This window comes from Tenebrio molitor, chromosome 2 (assembly GCF_963966145.1).
Source record: "Tenebrio molitor chromosome 2, icTenMoli1.1, whole genome shotgun sequence".
NCBI lineage: Eukaryota > Metazoa > Arthropoda > Insecta > Coleoptera > Tenebrionidae > Tenebrio > Tenebrio molitor.
This window is the reverse complement of record NC_091047.1, coordinates 17697196-17716917: the sequence shown is the minus strand read 5'-3', so window position 1 is coordinate 17716917 and position 19722 is coordinate 17697196. Positions and strand designations below refer to the sequence as shown.

Here is a 19722-nt window from a genome sequence, read left to right as displayed (position 1 = left end):
TTAAAATTAGCTTGACAGGCGAGTATGTATTCACCTCATAAAATTTTGGCTAATGAAAATGCTCTATTTTTTAAAAATCGACCAGTCAAATTGGAATTACGCGGTAATTTTTTACGCCAACAAATTATCGATAATTTTTTTGACAACTCGTGTCGGTTGTAAAGCCTGTTTGACACGATGCTAAATTTTGTAGAAAATTTGTTAGAAAATGAGAGAGGACCAATGAACGATCAGTATCTGACAAAGACAGACTATGATCCTGATCGTTCATTGGTCCTGATCGAGGGTCTCTCTCATTTTCTAACAAATTTTCTACAAAATTTAGCATCGTGTCAAACAAGCTTAAGTCAAATCAGAGATGTTATGCATTTATTTGAAGAAAACGCATTATTACTAATTAATTAATTAATTAATTAAATATGAATTGATATATTGATTATAATTTTAATTTGGCCTATATTTAAGGTGCAGCGATCATTCGGTGAATATCTACTCAAATCGAATTTCCCTGGTGATTGAGAAATTCCAGATAATTTTGTTAGTGACCACTCGTGTCAACTGTTAAATTACTGTTACTAGGGCAGTGTCGAACAAAAAATATTTTTATAAAACATATCAGTTGTCATCTTGCCATTATTACACGATTTGCTCGAAGATCATCACATTTAAAAAAGAAAATTAAACGTAATGTTTCATAAAAAATATACAGAAACTGAACAAATACATATACCGCGCAGTAGATTAATGTGGAATAAACGGATCGACTTGTTCTTTTTAAATTAGATCTTAATAAACTTTTTTTAATTGGCATTAGATAGATATAATATATATTTCATAGAATTATGGGATACAGGTGCAGCAGACACAAATCTTGTTTTAAAGCGAAACTGTTATTCCCTGTATTCTAGAAATATCGCAGTGTTTAAGTAACGCGTTTATTGACTTGTTTATTAATGTCTTAATTAATGGCAATTATATCTTCACTTGATCAGACCGTTTGTTATCTTGCTTCACTGCATAGCTAAAAATCACCCTTTACCGATTTCATTGAGCACGTTAGGCACTTGTTAGGTAGTCACACTTTTCACAAATTATAATTTTTTTTATCTGTACATTCTATGTGGTAAATAAATAGTAAGTCTGTACAGTCGTTAACCAAAATAAAATGGGACAAAGTAAATTTCGATTGTGTAATTCGATATTTTTGCGAAATTCGCCTCTCAGGAAACAAGTGTCAAAAAAAAAAAAAATGTTGACATTTAATTTAGTTTACACATGGGTATAAATTTGAAAATAAAACGTTTTAATTTACAATCGCACATCCATGTTCGTTTTCCTAGTTTAGAGAACCAAATTTACCGACATTTTTCAAAAACTCAAAATCATTTAATTGAACATAGTGACAGTGACAAGGTGACAGGTAAAAAAACACAACCTAACTTTTTGTAGATCAATCGTCAAGTCAAATCAAGTTGTAATCTGAGACATATACACTTGATTTCAAAAAAATAGCGTACACCTAAAATTTTCCCATGTTTTCATGGTTACATTAAAGTGACAAAAGCCCGAATCATCACTAAACTAGAAGCAAGGTAGCGTATGAAATTCATGTTGCCTAGAAACAGTTTATAGCGGACCATTTACGCAAGGAAAATATTACAAAAATCGCTCTCAGCACTTGTACGCTATTTTTTTTAAATCAAGTGTACGTCCCAGTTACACTACACAAATCTTTGAATTGTGAAATTGTCTATATAACACCTTGTCCTATTTTATTTTGGTCAACGACTGTACATCATAAAAATCAAGAGCACTATTTTCCTATTTTTAACAGATGTAAATCATTTGTTTCTGACTTTTAATGTACTCCGATTTTTTTGCAATCGACTGTTCCATGGTAAATTTAAAAAATACCTGTACTGACAAAATGAAATTTTGAATAAAATGTTTGTTTTGACTGTGACTACTTCGTTGTAAAATTTTCTCTCCAGTATGTAGGTACTTACGTCAAATTTAGTATCAAAATAAATTTAGGTTATGTTTGGATTTTAAACATTTTTAAAGTGCTTTAGCTCTTTCGTGTCTTCCTTCCTCACGCTAACAAAACTACCCACATTCATTCGGAAATTAGTTTTAACAAAAAATAATACAGCAGCATGCCAGATAATTGTTTTTATCTCCTTATCAAAAAATACTAAGTTTTATAAAATGAATTAGAAATCTGATGTTTCAGTAAGTGATTTTAGTTTGTGTATTTAAAGTTTTTCTCCGTTCACTTCATTTAGTTTTTATTTTGAAACCAGTTCACCAAGCTATTCTACATAAATGACTAAACATGAATAAAGAGCTGAACTAATTATTAACAACATTTGCAGTGGCGACCATTTGTTAGATTCGTTTGTTGAATATTGCAGTAACGTTTGTCTGGTTGCAGTTCAAATGTAACTCGACTAAAATAAAAATTGATAAGAGTTAACTTGCGAATCTGACGGATCTATTAATTTTTTTCTAAATAATTACATATTGCAAACTGTTCGAGAAAATTTTTGTAATGTTCATAACAGTAAAACTGAAGTAAAAAAAAACTTATAATTCTCAATCAAACAAACAATAAAATTAATCAAAAATGAATATTGTCAAAGTCGGTTACAAATAAAAACATACCACTACTATCTAAAAATAAAAACTATTCTCTTTGTGTTCTTTAAACGTGCAGAGTTAAAATTTAGAATGAATCGATATTATAAATACCAACTTGAATGACTTAAAACTTAAATATAAATTAGAGGTGGATAATGAAAAAATAATTTATTTATACGACATGCATCACAAATTAAAAACTGTGGTCAAACCAGTTTCAAAACAAATTATTCTTATGCGTAAGTAAGAAAAAAAGCTAAATAATTTCAAGCATTTTTGTGGCAAAATAAACTAGTTTTTAGTACGAGTATCATTCATATTTTTATATTGTGTGTATCGTGTTGTATGTTGTTAAAAGCCAGGACAGTGGAAACATATTACATTGTGTCAGTTTCCTTTACGATTTAACAATAATTAATAATCTCCACACATGTCGATACTCATATAGTAAGGTCAATGAGAACCGGAAGTACCATTGCGGAAGTAATGAAAACGAAAAAGAACTGCAAAGAAATAATTGGTAATTAGTATCTTTCGAACAAATTGAAACGAGCACATGTTCAGGGTCAACTTGTCTTGTGCAGGGAGCTAATTAATGGCGATTTAATTATTAAAACCTTTTTGAGATTTTTGTGAAGTTTTTATCCATACAAGAGATCTATTACAACACATATCGAGGCCGAAGCGACACAGACAGCATGGCGCGCTTAGCCAAACCTACTTCACTTGGTTTTGTACCAGTATCTTGAGGTATGCCAAGATTGTCGTGACAAACACCACGTTTGCTTTACTTTTTGTAAGAAAACAGAAAATCGTTTCAATTAAAAAAGTGTTCAGTGTGTCGAAGAGTAGAGTAGGCAGATATCAATACATATTTTTAAAAACGAGGACTTTGGAGCGTTGCAGCAAGGGGGAAGCCTTGACATTAGCTGTACTATGAAACCACTTTGACAGTTCATTCTATTTGTACAACCTTCAACGTATTGCCTTGATTTAGTATTAACTTGACAATGGGAATGTTCACTAGTTAAAAAGTAACTGAATGTTTTGCATTTAATTTAATAGTATTTATTTGACTTCATCCGAGAACCGGTATTGACCTAGTAATTTCAGCTTTCTGGTTGGCAAATCTATTTTGTTCTTGACGTACGTCAAAACGGAAATAGCAATGTGACACTGCACTAGTAATGACAGATTTTTGTCGGACCAATTAACCCACACATGATCGACGAGATTTGGACTTTCGTCAAAATTTTGTCAGTTCATTGAATGATATTCTACTACTCTGAAATAGTGTTACCGTTAATAAATATAATCTCTTTGACGCAAATGTATTTGAGAAATTATCCAAACCTGTCAAAATAACTGGTGCCAAAAACCCATAAATTTCTGTTGTACCAAAATCATAGAACATAGAACAAATTTTAATGATTAGTGGATGGTAATAAATTTACTTGTTTGTTTATTTATTTTACGCGAGTAAAAATCTTTTCACATCTTATAAATACATCAGTTACCTGACGGAAGGAATACGTTGGTGTTATCATTTGTCAGACATGACAAAGAAAGCCTGAATTAAAAAGATTATCTAGATTTTGTGCACTTGGCAGTCGTTTTCGGCACAAAATGTTTGGATAATGCTGTAAAGATGTTTTCGGACCACTTAACTTTGGAGAAACTACAAATTTTATGTACGAATCGGTCACGAGATATTATATGAGAGGAAATACATCATATGATACTCGTTCAATCATTACTCTGTAATGAATCTACACTAAATCGTGGGCGTGGGAACATGGGAAACATAAAATGGTATAAATTTCATCGCAGAAAGTTACAAGTGCAATAATATTTCGCGCTGTCTCTTATCTTTCTAAAAATATTATACTTAATTACATATCCATATAATTTTAGCATTAGCTGACGTAATAATATCTCAATTTATATCATTAATTATCTTTTTGTGTTAGTTTGTGACAGTGGCAAACTTAATTTTGACAAATTGTGTTAATGCGATTCGTCGGGTTTTAAATGAAATTGCTGATAAAAATAAAAGAGAAAGGTCCGAGTAGTATTGTAATTAAATAAATAACAACTCCTCATTTTCTTTTGATTTTGTTAAAATGGCAAAGGAAAAATTGTTGGCGATTAGTTATGTCGTACGGAGTAATGTGTAATTAAAAGTAAATTAAACAAAAAAAATCTTACTTGTAAACTATCCTCTGGAAACAATCCTTCAATATGTATGGCAGGTGTCGTTTTGAATCAAACAATTTCAAAACCACTTAATGCACTGTTGTTTAGTTGTACTAAATGATTAATAAAGTTTTTAAAAAGCTTTAATCTACGGACGTTCTCTTCGTTAAAAAATTAGCACACACGCGTTTGAGTCTACCGCAGCTCTTTCGTAAGATGCATTGTGCTGCTGAGGTCGAGAGTATATAGGTCTATCCCCACCCTGCCTGTTTGAAGGAGTATTTATTTTGAAATGAAGAGCCTAAAATTACATTTTTTGATTTTTGATCGAATGGATTTGATACTTTTCCGTGGGGTTTTGATTTTGTCTCACCAAAAAAACCTCTTCCTTGCATAAATTATTATAAAAATTTTACGCAATAATTTGTAAAAAACCACTTTACCAGAAATGTATTTTGTTTCAGTATATAAATTAATAAAAATAGTAATTTAAACAATTTTTGATTTCCAAAGCGGAAACATTCTACCTCTCCCTTTTCATACAATAATTTGCTTCATTTTAGAAATTTTAATAATTACTCAACACACAGATCTTGTCATGATACACAAAAAAATTTCTTTGAGGCGAAATTATAGCAATAACTTCTTATCACTTGGTGCATATAATTAAAATTAAATTTAAGTTGAGTAAGCAGAATATGTAACTTCCTAACACAGTTTAAACGAATATTCTTCCATAGTTTTTCAAAAAGATCTGCTTATTATTCAACGAATTTAATTATGCATAAGTGACCGGAAGACGATTTAAGAGGAAGAATCGTTGAAATGGTAGATTTATTTAACGAGGACTGAAATTGTGGTACTCGTGAAGATACAAACGTCATAACTTGCATCAAAACTGACGTCTAAAGGACTTCTAGAATGATCACCCCATTGGCTTCATTATTTTTTTTTAATCTACAAGTTATGGAAAAGTGAATCAGCCAACGATACGTGTAATAACTCCAGCTGGGTTACCAAATATTTGATAACGATTTATATTCCAAGAGACTATTGCTAGGCAGCAGACGGACATCACTTTATAAATCAGTACCTATAGTTCTCAAGAACTTTTTGACAGGTACTTGCATTTTCGAAGAACGTTTGGTTATTTTTTTTACAAAATATTTTTCTGATGAAATTATTTCGCAGAAACGTAAGCTTTGCTTTAGAGGAAAAAGTTATGAGTAATTACAAGGCAATTATAGTTAATAAAAATACATTTGGAAATTTGCACGCAATTAATTCATTACTAGCCGTCAAAGCTGATGTTTGTAATTGGAGCTATGAGTAGGTATTTTTTTTATAAATGGAATGCTTGGCTTAAGGCAAGTTTAGCTGTGTAAATAGATTAGTAAAAAAAGCAAATTTATTTAAGTAAACTACAATGAAACACACTTATAACGAACAAGTGTAATTATATCAATATCTGTCATGTAAAGGAAAAACACAAGGTTTGTCATTGTTGCCGCATTGTTTTTTGAAATGACGTAAAGTGAGAGTCGACAGCGGTTCCTTTGAATTTTAAATAAGTTTTAGTTTACTAATTAATTCTGTAACATTTTCTTATATCTCAGTAAATGTTCAAAAGGATCGCGTGAAAAGTGTAATGCATTTTTAGGAATTTTACAAAAATCTGTTTAAATTAGTATTTTAATAATGTAAATTTGCAGTTTTTTTTTATGCATAAATTCTATCTTATAGAATTTAATTTCTAATCAAATAATAACTGAATGCAACCAATGCAAATTAAAATCACTGCAAACTGTATTCTTTATTAATAATAATATTTTGCAAATAATTTTCTGTTAACATGTTTGTATGTAAGTGGTAAGCACTTTTGTGTAAAAACACGAATTAAATTACCATTACTATTATTATTATTATTCAACTTTTTCTTGTCTTGTATGTTTATAAAAGACCTTGCGCTACCTATAACATTTTTGTTGTTGTTGAAGAGTTGGCATTAATTTTTTTTTTTTAATTAGAGTTTAGTGAACCTTAACGAAAATAAGCCGCCATCGGCCAGGCCAGGTGTTTTTTTATTGTTGCATTATTTGTATTCAGGCATGGATTTGGTTAAAAAACCCAGATAAAGTGTAGCTCATGGAGTTGAAAATAAGAGCATTGCTGTTGCAACCAGTCACCCACGTCCTAGTTTTCTCTGATCAATCAAATCTCATAAAATATATCTAATGGTGTTTACGACTAATTAATTTCGTTTAATGAATGATTCCTTAAACGCCACTAACATCCCGTTTCAGTTTCACACAAATAGCAATCGGTCGCTCGATTTACTACATCATAAAACTGAAAGCAATTAATTTTAGTGAAAATTTACTATTGAACAATATAATTGAATATTATTGTTATTAACATTTTATAGGTGTTTATCACGATTTACGATTTGCGTAATAGGCAACCTGTTGTCAATCGTTTCATTTGACGGTTATTACTCCGTCAGTAAGAATTGTCACTCGCAATGATCGACGTCGGTCTAATTAAATTTTTGATGTATAGTTTTGTTCTACGAATGGCTTAATGAAACACATAATTGAAATGACGTATGTGAATTTTCTTATACATTACGTGCGATCAACTCATCATCCCGACAGTTATTAGAAATATTCAGTCCTTGGATTTTACTAAAGATATCATTCTTTGAATTCATGCATGATCTGTCAGTACAAAAAATTACCGATTGTTTCTCATTGTAACAAACTAAATCGTTTATCATTTCTTTTTTTTTTTGAAAAATCTATTTATTTTCGTAATTTTTGTGACATATAAAATGGTCACAAATTACCTAATATATCTACTTTTTGGACAGATTTTAGTCTTTACAGAACACGATAGAGATAAACAAGTAAACAAAAATACAATCTTAAAATAGTTATTTATTTAACGAGTTCGTGTGTAAATTGGGCTTTTTTTGGTATGAGTGGGCCAGATTAAAATTTGAGTGAAACGAGTGCCAAAAAAAATCCAATTTACACAAGAACGAGTTGAATACGTTTTTTTTTTGTTCGACGAGCCCCTTAAAGTCTCCAAATCGCTTAAAATCTTTAAAATTAACTTGACGTTTCGTTTTGACAAGTTGTTACATTTATCAAAATCCGTTCACATAGGAGAAAAAAAATTTTTTTTTGGAAAAAATCATTGAAAAAATTGTTCAGAAAGTAAGAAAATCAACAACACACTCGCAAGTCTTGAAAAAAGATAATGGATGTATGACGAAAGCCTGTTACAACAAGGAAACACATCAGGTTTTCATTTACAGAACACTTGTCATATTTTCTTTTCTGCAAAATGGTATACAGTGGGTCTGAAACATTTCTCATAACAGTCGCCTTTGGATTTTTCAGTGTTAGCCGAGAATTTTTTCGATTTTACCCGACAGATGTCAGATCGCCAAAAATTTGCCACTTTTGAATTGGTAAACCGCTACAGTTCAACTCACAGGTTCAACTTATCAAACGAAAAATAACAAGAGGCAAAATATATCATTCATGATAGAGTCGCACCTCAGGAATCGAAATAGAAAATAAAAAACGGAGAATAGAACAGAACTGTCACGCCGAATCTGGCTTGCAATAATATGGATGATGCTTTCAACATTTATCCAGCCTGTAAAATTCGTTTTATAAGACACTTGCTCACAGTGTAACTCTGTTTACAGAAACCGGTAGCATTCAGCGGAAGAAAGACCATTGCGGGAACTGTAAATGATGTGAAACATCGATTGGAGGAAGATCCAAAGAAAACTTTGAGAGATATCTTTCGCAACAAATCATTTGTCTGTTGAAACCTGTTGCGCTCTAGTGAAAGAATTGCAGAGAATCCCACAAATTTTAGAAATTATTTCCGATAATATGATGATGCGAGTGGATTTGTGCTTGTAGTAACAAGGACATCAATTCTTTAAACCCTTGAATTAACATTTTATTTAGATTTCTACATTTGTAACAAACGTTCATTTCCTTTTCACAATGTTTCTAATCTCAAAATGTGCAAGACGCAAATTAATTCGGAATTCGACGTGTATGCAACCAGCTTCGCCAACATTCTTTAAATAGCGGCCTTTTTCTAAATAGAGCTACATTGTGAGCAAGTACCTTGTAAAAACATCTTGCAGGATGGAGGTATGTATTTGGAAAGCGGTCCTTTAAACGTCTGCCAGCAAAATAATTCTATGGTCCGTTTACAAAATTTCCGTTTCTGAAGTGAAAGTTTTTTCATATATAACACAATATCCGCCGTATTCACCAACGCCAGTTAACGTTAACTGTAGGTTAAAATACTTCGTTACTTTAGTTACCTATTGTTATAACAATGTTTTCGTATATTTTAACCTACAGTTAACTTTAACTGGCGTTGGTGAATACGGGCCTTGTGGTCTAATTTTTTCCGACAAAATTTGTCATTTAAGACATGAGTAGCTTTTGCAACGACAATTCAACTCGCATTCTCTCGACCAATCAGATTTACGATATTGATCAGTACGGACCAATCACGTTTGTTTTAAAAAAATTGCCGCGGAAATTTTCACTAGTGAAAATTGCCACCAAAAATTTCCAACAAAATGTTTCCACTAGGATATTTTATTTTCTATTTTATTGAATTTTTCAATCTTCGCTCGGTGAATTGTCATGCCGAATACAAACTCGTGGGTACGAAATTGCCGGAAATTTTCTCCTCAGACCACTCGTATTTGTTTCTTAAGACAATTTTCACTTGTTCGCTTCGCTCACTCGTGAAAATTGTCGCCGAAACAAATACTCGTATCTGAGATCGAAAATTTCCGGCAATTTCGTACCCACTCGTTGTATTACTATTGAAAATTACACGAGTCGACGAAGGAGACGAGTGTAATTTTCCAAAAGCAAAAGCTACGAATGCCTTAAATGACAAATTTTGCAGAAAAAATTAGACCACGAATTGTATTCGACTTGACAATCCACCGAGAAAATTTTTATCGAGTTGACCTAATAAATTTGACGTTTCATTTTGACATACATTTTTTCGCTGAAAAACCACTAGTTGTTTTTTCACTCTGCTCGGTGTTTTTTCACTATAAATAAATTTGATTGGTCCAAATTTGAAAAATGCTGCAATTCGATTGGTTAAAAATTTTCGAGTTGGATTGTCAAATTAAATACATAATGCCAATTTATTGACGACAAAAATGTAACATCTGTCAGATAAAATCTACTAACTCTGCTAACACTATGTGACTATAGTCATGCGTTAGAAATCTAAATGACTGGATAACTTTTATAAATTAAATATACAGGGTGATTTTTAAAATTTACAAAACGCTGTAACACCTTTATTTATTGTCCAATTTCAATAAATAAAGTATCAAATAAAATGGCTTCTAAAAGACAATAAATTGTTATATAATTATATATCTTTATTTTTTTAAATAGAAAATTTGGGCGACATTCAATTTTCTTACTTCAAATTGTGAAATGTATAACGGGTGTTTTTTTAAATTTGGCGTCGAAGTAGGCGTTGAAGTGTCGATTGTGAACGCACTATACATGTTACGGATCACGGATCAGCTGTTTAAATCTTAGGCTTTTACATGAGTGGTGCGATCGCAATCGACTCTCCAACGCCTACTTCGACGCCAAATTTAAAAAAACACTATGTTTTTTTTTACTTATTTTAAATCAATATTTTTCTAAACATTTTTAATTTACAATGCGAAAATTTCCGATAATAATGCGGAATCTGGGAAAGTGCCCCGAATGCTTGCAGCGTTTCCACGTTGGATGGCAAGGGAAATCCTCTCAAAAGGAATCTATTGTTTCTTTGCACCAAGGGCCTAAGGTTTCAAAGGCTAAACCTTTAAATATGTGGTTTGACGAAATAATTGAACTATATTTGCTATGTTTGCGTTTGCAAGCCATTTTAGCGGCAAAACCTGAGACTTCAGATGTTTTCAATACGTAACTGTCTGCAAGTGTATCTACGACAGTAACGTCTCAAACCAAAGGTTGACCTTTAATCCACGGTACTAAAGTCATCCCATCAGGGCGTTTTCCGTCATCACAACCGTCAAAAAAACGTGACATTTATGCATCGTTATCAAGTCGCAAAGTATCTCATTTTTGATAGTGAAAAAATATTTGTCAAAAAGTTTAAAATATAACTATTTTAGCATCCATGGAACATTTTTCACAAAAATTTTCGCATCCAAGGAAAATTTTACAAAAATTAAAAAAATCAAAAATTATCAAATGCGGTTGTAGAAAAAATAGTGTTTGTATTTCGTGCACTTAATACAAAAATAACTATTTTCTACAACCGTCAAAAAAACGTGACATTTATGCATCGTTATCAAGTCGCAAAGTATGTCATTTTTGATAGTGAAAAAATATTTGTCAAAAAGTTTCCTTGGATGCTAAAATAGTTATATTTTAGCACCCAAGGAAACCTTTTGACGAATATTTTAGCATCCAAGGAAAATTTTACAATAATTAAAAAATTTTAAAATGCTGTCGTAGAAAAAATAGTGTTTGTATTTCGTGCGAAAGATGATTGTTTTGTTGGTGCATTCGAATGAGTTTGAAGTCTCGACCTGACGGTCTCGACCAAAAACTCATTCTCATGCCCCAACGAAAAACAATTTTGCGCACTTAATACAAAAATAACTATTTTCTAAACATTGCTGTAAGTATAAAAATATATATATTTTTTTTTTAATTTTGTAGAAATAATAATTTTCAACATAATACTTGAGGGAAACATTCAACCTCTCAGCTGGAGCAGTTGTTGCGCAAGTAATTTAACAAGTTGTTAGACTGTAAAAATTGCATTTGTCATAACTTTGGGTAAAAATGTATTATTATTCTTGTATATCGTCAAAATCACTTTGAAGTTTTTCTTGTGACATCAAAAAAGCACGGAAATGGCATTATCGAGTCAAAAGTTGGGTATATTCAATAAAGGCCAGTTCACACATATTTGTCAGTTAAATGTCAGTCGTGGCCAAGATTCCGTGTCCGGAATAGTACAGGCAGTGCGTTCGTAAAGTTCGGAATAAATTCGATAAGTATTAATTTCTGAGAAAAATCCTCGAAGAAATCAACTTTGTTTTTAAAAAGTGCATATTCTTCAGTACTTTACTTATATTGACAGCTTTTCATCTCCTAATTATGACGTCATCAATAATTTTTTAAATGACAACCCCCACTTTTTTCTTGTTTTTCTGATAGGCCTTCTTACTAGCTAAACGATGAATGAAAAAAGTTGACGCCATACGTACTCGTAACAATTTTTTTGAGAAAATGACAAATTTTACTTCAAAAATTTATTTCAATTTTTATTGTAAAAAAATTAATTGATCTCAAAAAATTCAACGAAAATGTTGAAATTGCCTCCCGCCAACCATTTAGCACTCACCGGCAATTTGTACACTGCGCTCAATAATGTCAGGGCTTATTTGTTCCGTTTCAGCGCAATTCTCCGCAAATTTTCTAAATTGTTTGGTCTACTAAAATAAGCCTTCGATTTTAACTAAATCCATAGCAATGAAATTAAATTTTTGAAATAAAAATTGTCATTTTCTCAAAAAAATTGTTATGTAAGGTACCTATATGCCGTTCACGATTATTTTAAACAAGCAGGAGGCCGCGATAATTTGTTGTTAGATTGGCGTCAGGTCCTGTCATATGACGTTTCGTTTTTAAATATTCGCATTGTTGTCAATTCCGTCATTAATTTAGTTAATAAGAATTTACCCAGAACTGCCCTACAAATATGTATGTTTCATTTCAATTACAATTTTACGATTATTGTTCCTAATGCATTCAATTATTTAAAAAATGTAACAACTTGGGAGCAGTGTTCGGTTGAATTATAACCTAAAAAAGATTTATTAAGACAAATCACAATAGTGCCAACTAAAATGTCAGATTTTCATAGATAGTCCGAATTTGTAATAATCTTGAATGGTTTATACACATATATATGTACATTTTTTTTCACTCATCGTTTAGGTAGTACGAAGGTCTATCAGAAAAACAAGAAAAGAGTGGGGGTTGTCATTTAAAAAAATATTGGAAACGTCATTAATAGGAGATGAAAAGTTGTCAATATAAGCAAAGTACTGAAGAATATGCATAAAAAAACATCAAAATGATGTGAATAAGTGACAACTCAATATTTTTAAAATTGATTGTAAAACAACTCAATATTTCTGGATTCAATCGTTAATTTAACAAAAATAAATAAAAATCTCATCACTGCACTTTTCACCTAAAAAATGACAGTGACAGCGACAAAACTGACAGTTCACATGAAAGCGACAAAAATGTAATAACATGGGCATGGCCTACTTCGACTACCATCATTTAGAAAAACCCTGTATAATGCAAATAGGTGTCCGTTTCGTGTCACAATATAGCGGTACCCACAAAACTGTGTTGCTATGACACGTCCCTTTTGACAGTGAAACCTGTCATTAATTTTATAAGAAACATATTACAATAATGGATAATTTAGACGAACTTGAGCGACAAAGAGCAGAAAATAGAGAACGACACAGACGTAGGCGGGAACATAGAAGCCAAGAAGAAAGAGATATCGAAGATGAGAGTAAAATTTTAATATTTTATTGATTTTAGTGCGTAAGCACGGGCCGTTCCACTGGTTTCTATAAACATACATACCCTAGGGCCAGTTTATAGAAAGAAACTTAAATATTTAATTCGAATTAAATTTTAATGCGGGATTAACCCATGAATCCGAAACTTCGATTGGTTCAATCTGATCACGTGTTCAGTTAATCTCGCATTTGATTACGATTAACTATTTCGCTTCTGTAAACTGGCCCTTTAAAACTTTAGATTTAGATTTTTGACTTACTTTATTTAATTATGTTTCATTAATAATTTTCCTTCACACAATGTTATTGTTATTTATACTGGTCTGTTTGAAAAAGTTAAACACACTCATTTTCCAAATAGATAATGAAAAAAATTGTTTTTAAAATACGGAAGTGGTAGGTTAGCATTGATTAAAAATTCTAAAATGATTATCGTAATTTTGTAAATGACAAGGCCGTATCACGACACCGTTAACTAAAGTCGTGATTAAAGTAAACATAAAACGATATAGATTTATGCAATTATAATTTATAACTTGCCAGAAAGAGATAAATTCGTCACCAAGGTAATTAGAGTCATGATTAAATTTAATAAGGGTGTTGTGATACGGCCCATTATACTTAAATTATTTTTTTTTTGTTGATGGATTAGGCTAAATATAAAAACGACTACTTAAAAGCAGTACCTATAGATTAACTGTATGTGTTTTAAGTTGTAAAACAGATTCTTGCAACATTTTCGAGTGTTTTGCTCGTCAAATAAAAATAGAAATATTTAAAATACACTAAACACTGTTATTGTCAAAAATTTCAACTACATTAATAAGAATAAAAAATAAAATAAAAGCCTCATATTAATATACGACAGAACATCATGAAGTATTATGTCCAATATGGTGAAAAATATTTGTCTCCAGATTTTGAATGCAGTTTTTTTGTTTTCGCTTTAACGCAGTCCTTTTGTATTCTTTGTTGTGATTATAACGGCACAAATGCATTAAAAGTGAACTTTCAAAGTAACACTTTGCCCACTCGCCTGCTTTATTGATAAACTTATTTAAAACATCTGCTGGTTCAGTTTATAATTAAATATTGGAAATTATCCAAATTGTTATATATGGGTACTTCATTAAGATTCATTCAGAGAAATTTTACATTTTACCGCATATAAATGAGCTGCCGGCTAATTTTCCACGCTTTCAATTTTATTTTTTACAAATGACAAACCAATATTTATTTATAACGAATAAATTTGATCAAAGGTTCTATTTAATGTAATACGAGTGTAATCTATATTTACCTAAGTGACAACTTTAATTTTTAATGGTCTGCGTTATTAATAGAAACAAATACCACTTGATTTGAGAGTAGGTTTCATCATGTTAAACGTCATCAGAAGAATTATTCGTTCCACCCTCTACCCTTCGTATTTGACTGCGCACTCACATAAATAGCTAATTTATTTGCTTTGTCGCATAATTCCTGTACAAGCTTCTCTGTAAGGAACACGTGGAAGTTTTTCAAATTACTACTCTACGCAACTCACCTATTTTGGTTTTTTTGAAGTCATTTTGCCTCAAAACTAAACTGAACTCTTGACAAACAATTGTACACCAAAGCAAATTATGTCTCTTTCACACTAACGCAACTCTTCTTCTGTCATAGCGTTTTATCGCAAACATAGTAAAAAAAGCACATTTCCATTGTGATAATGTAAATAGATCAGCAAAGTTTAGAGCAAACCTTGTGGCGAATGTTTGATTGAGACATACGAGTAGATGTATAGTAATATTTTCACGTAAGTCCTCTTACAGGATGGAGCTTATTAACAGCGACTAGTCCCATGACCCGGTACGGTCCTTAAACATGACCGATTGTCTACTAGCTAAATTTATTCACAATTTCATTGAATTAACGATACGAGTGTTTCTGCAGGTTACAAAATTTAAATTTAATATTAACGGATTCTATTTTTAGCTTGGTGCCTTTCTCAAGTTCTATTTTGTTAACGTATCGTTAAGAAAAGAGGTTTGGATAAATATTCCTTTTTTTACAAGTCGGATCGGTGAAAGTGGGTATGTTAATCCAATTTCGTTGAATTAAATATTATACAGGTTAGGAAATTAACATTCGCTATTATATTTTTCCTTAACAAATTCTATTCTTACTTTTTAAATCCTAGTATTTTACTAACACGCTGTTATTTAAAAAATTCGTGAAATCTCCGGATAAATAAACAGAATAAAGTCAGAATTAATAGTGAAAGTCGGTATGTGAATCTCCATGTGTGTTAATGTAACGACTTCCTTAATGAAGAACTTGTAGGTCCCTATTTGTGTACTTTTTATTTGCAATATACATCAATTTGTTTAGTTCAATTTTACATAAATATGAAACAATGAAACTTGTTTAAGAATTGTCAGAATTTGGTAAAACTAAAATCACCTGATCTGTCAAATTAATAAATTGTCAATTTCATAACCTCACAATAATAGTAATTTTTGTAAAATTCATTTAGATGCGCCTTTTTAGTTCTTACTGATTATGGAAGACATCTTTTGCCAAATGTTAACGTTGATTATATTTTCTGCTTACTTAAATGGTTTAGGATTAATAAAATGCTGAAGATTATGTAAAAACTGTCAACAGCATTCAATTTGTTGTAAGGAAGACACGGTCGACAGAATTACGTTTTAAATGTGTGGTTTACATAAGGTTTGCTAAATGGAAATCCATTATATTTATAAATTCATTGAAATTATTTCCAGATGCCTATTAAAAACCTGCATTGAATATAAGGTGATATTATCACATTTTAACGTACAAAACTTCAAAACGTGCGCTGTTTTATCTACTCTTGCTGCTGGATGTATACTCTATTTCGATTCAAGTCTGACGTAAAGGAAAAAGAAGTGATACTACGTGCCAATTACGAGAAGTGAAATTAATAAAAACAAATTTTACAATCCACAGCAGACAGCCTGGCTTTGCGATATTACTTAACACTTATTAATCACTAAAAGTCATTTTCATTATTGCTAACCTAGGTTAACGTATTGCCTAAACTAAATTGAATGCTGCTCACGTTCTACTGATAATGTGCTAATTATGATTTTTATTTTCTTGAGCATACTGAAATATCTGACATTACCTCCGCTACATTTATAAAAACTTTAAAAATCACCATGTTTGTTAGTTTTAAAAATATAAATATCAAATGGTTGCTGTGTACTTTGCTCGATCGATTCACGAGAAAATGTTTATAAATATTATATTATATCATAAAGAGCAGAAGTGAGTCTTTTTATGCCAAGCCCAGAGATTGAAGACCGAAACGCAGTTGAGGTCGACAACTGGGCGAAGCACAAAAAGACCATCTATTCTGAATGATATGTAGGTACTATTTTATCTTCGAGCGGGTCACAAAAAAATAACGGACATAAACTCATTTATTTTTTTCCCTGCAGTGGCATTAATATTACAATTTTCAAATTTTAAGGCAACAGTAATTCCTACTTCCCTTGTAATATTATTGGTACTCACTTGAAATTTTCATAATATCAGTAAAGTCTACAACACTACCTAAATTATCCGATGTACTTGCAACAAATTTCTAGGTGAAACTTTCTCAAAATGGTAGATGATCGCGATTTTTGTAATTATTAGTATCCTGAACTTTAACTAAGATAGCAGAGCCCAAATCTTCGATATCTCTCATTGTTAAATTGGTGAATTGATCGCATTACAAGCGCCGATCAGATATAAGTGATATAACCTACAATAATAATGTATACTTCCTCTAGGCAACTCAGAAATTTTACCTTTGTATCCAGATACTTTTCATCATGAGCATTATGTAGCAATCATACACTTTTCGGAACTTTGGTGGGACTAGATCCTACATAGTTTGCCGCGATCTGCGTCAATTATTCTGTTATTCTCGAGGCGCGGAATGCATTTCGTTTTCAATGGCATCGTATATTAGTTATTCGCTAAATATAACAACAATTATCAAAACGTGAATAGCAAACGATTTTCTTACATATGTTTCTTGCTGAAATGATAAAAGGACTTTGCATCCGTTATAGAAAAACAGTGCTTAGAAGCTTATATACCTATATATTATTAAAGAACACCTGATTAGTTAATATTAATTAGGACGTGACTGACGTTGTTAAGTTGAAAACTTGTAGACCTCTAGTTTTAATTAATTTTGTTACTGAAGAGTCGTTCTTCTAATGTTTATATGACAACCTCTGACGCCTGTTCAGGTTCTTACAACAGGTGATGATATTGTTAGAAGAATTAGAAAAACGTTTTACGTAATTCTATCTTATCCAATTTATGTTGTAATTATATGATAATAGAGTCATAGAAATTTTGTTGTTTCTTTATTGCCACGTCTACACAACAAACTACATATACACTATACACGTACGTAATATGATTTCTGCGTTAGATATAATATCTTTATCGATGAATACCAATCAAAGGGCATCATCATTCGTGAACGACATTTTAATTGTATTTTGTATTTGCAGTCACGATTTGTTCCTTGGTACCGTCAGAATCTATTTCCACTCGTAGAAACGTAAAAACTCGTTTAAAATGACTCAATTTGCTTTTTTGTAAAAACACACTGGTACATCATGTCTTTATAATTATTAATTACAACAACGACATGAATAAAATCATGTGTTTTTGTCATCACAGCAATAGTATCGTATCATCACGACAATTTGGCATTCCAACTGGCTATGAAAGAAAAAAGTCGGTTCGTAGATTGACTCGTACGTATAATTATCAACCATCAATTGTCATTTTGAAAATGATATCAAGGATGCGAAATCGTACTTTGCCGAACCGAGAGAAAAATTGTCGCCAAGGCCGCTTTGAGGCCGAGGCAAGACAATCTCGAGATCGTCAAAGGATTTCGTAGCCAAGGTGCACACAACATTTTGTGTGCAACCCGAAAATGTGTAATTATAAAATGAACAAGTAAAATTTCCTTCACTGTCAATAAAAATAAAGTCGGCCTACATGTCGCCATGTCGCTATGGAAACGACATAAATAAAACAATTCACTTTGAGAAAAATTGCAAAAATGTCCGAAGAAAATTACGATGTTTCAGTTCCGTGTACTCATCCAGAGTTAAAAAAATATTATAAACTGTGCAGCGTCGCATTTGAAACCTGAAAAATCGAAACGGCAATATGAAAAATGTTACAGTGACTTTGAGACTGATGTAACAAGAAGAATGTGAAAACCGTGTCGGATAATGTTGTACTGGCGTATCTATTTATTGGAATTTATTTATTGTGGAAGGTAAATGTTAAGTTCTGTTATGCTAGGTTGTATCATCTGCTCTGCTGTTGTACGCACGCGAAGTGCTCATTTCGCGTACGGTTGCACACAAAAAAAGTTTACGTACCGAAACAACAACGATATGACATTTAGTAGCAAATATTTACCTATTTTAGCAAAAAATGCAATTTTAACAAGAAAATTAAATAGGCTTGAGTCAGCGGAGAACTGACATCGTCACGGAACGAATGTCACCGCACGCAATATAACCTTAAAAGTTGATTTGACAGATTTGAGCTCCCCAATTTGACAGTTAGAGGCGTATGCGTCAATCTACGATTTATCTTTTGTGGGCAACGGGACAGGAGTAAAATTTATTTCAAAGCGGTATCGCGGTGAAATCTGAAAAGATGATATGAGTGAATCACAAAGCACATGTTTTGTGTTTAATTGTTTAAAAGAAATAACTATTAGCAACATATGTCATCCAGTTTTAATGTGACAATTATACCAGCACGAGTCAATCTACACGTCGACCTTTTTCATGGTCAACTCAGCTTCCAAATTTATTTGATCATACAGTGTACTGCGTTTTGGTTTAATTTATTTGTCCCATTTATCGCTTTTAATTAACGATGAATATTTTATTTGTGCAATCAGTATGTCCTGAAGAATAGTTGCTTTCCAATGAGCAGTCTGTAAAAATGGAAAGTTTTTTAAACAAAAAGGTGATGTCATTTAAAATCTAATCCTGAATCAACTAGATTAACTAAGAATTTCGATTAGTTACTTTTTATGCCTGTCAGTCTCATTAATGTGAAGCCTCAAGCAATTCTTACTATAAGTCAATCATGTTACCATAAGATAAACTGATGGTAGCAGGTCATTTTTTTATTTCCTATTGTGTCTATTTTTAGACATTATATCA

At 31.6% G+C, this 19722-nt stretch overlaps 1 protein-coding gene across 4 annotated transcripts in view; it reads right to left on the bottom strand.

Moving 5' to 3' along the window:
- The window catches only part of ITP (ion transport peptide), a 44144-nt gene that overhangs the window by 8557 nt on the left and 15865 nt on the right, over positions 1-19722 (bottom strand). For 2 of the 4 annotated variants that reach the window (XM_069036813.1, XM_069036816.1), the window contains exon 1: positions 4849-5052. The exons of 1 other annotated variant lie outside the window; for it this stretch is intronic. The gene's annotated coding sequence lies outside the window, so the exon portion shown is untranslated. Of the gene's footprint in view, positions 1-4848; positions 5053-15035; positions 15243-19722 lie in introns of those variants that run through there. One more of the 4 variants, XM_069036815.1, reaches the window with a different exon arrangement.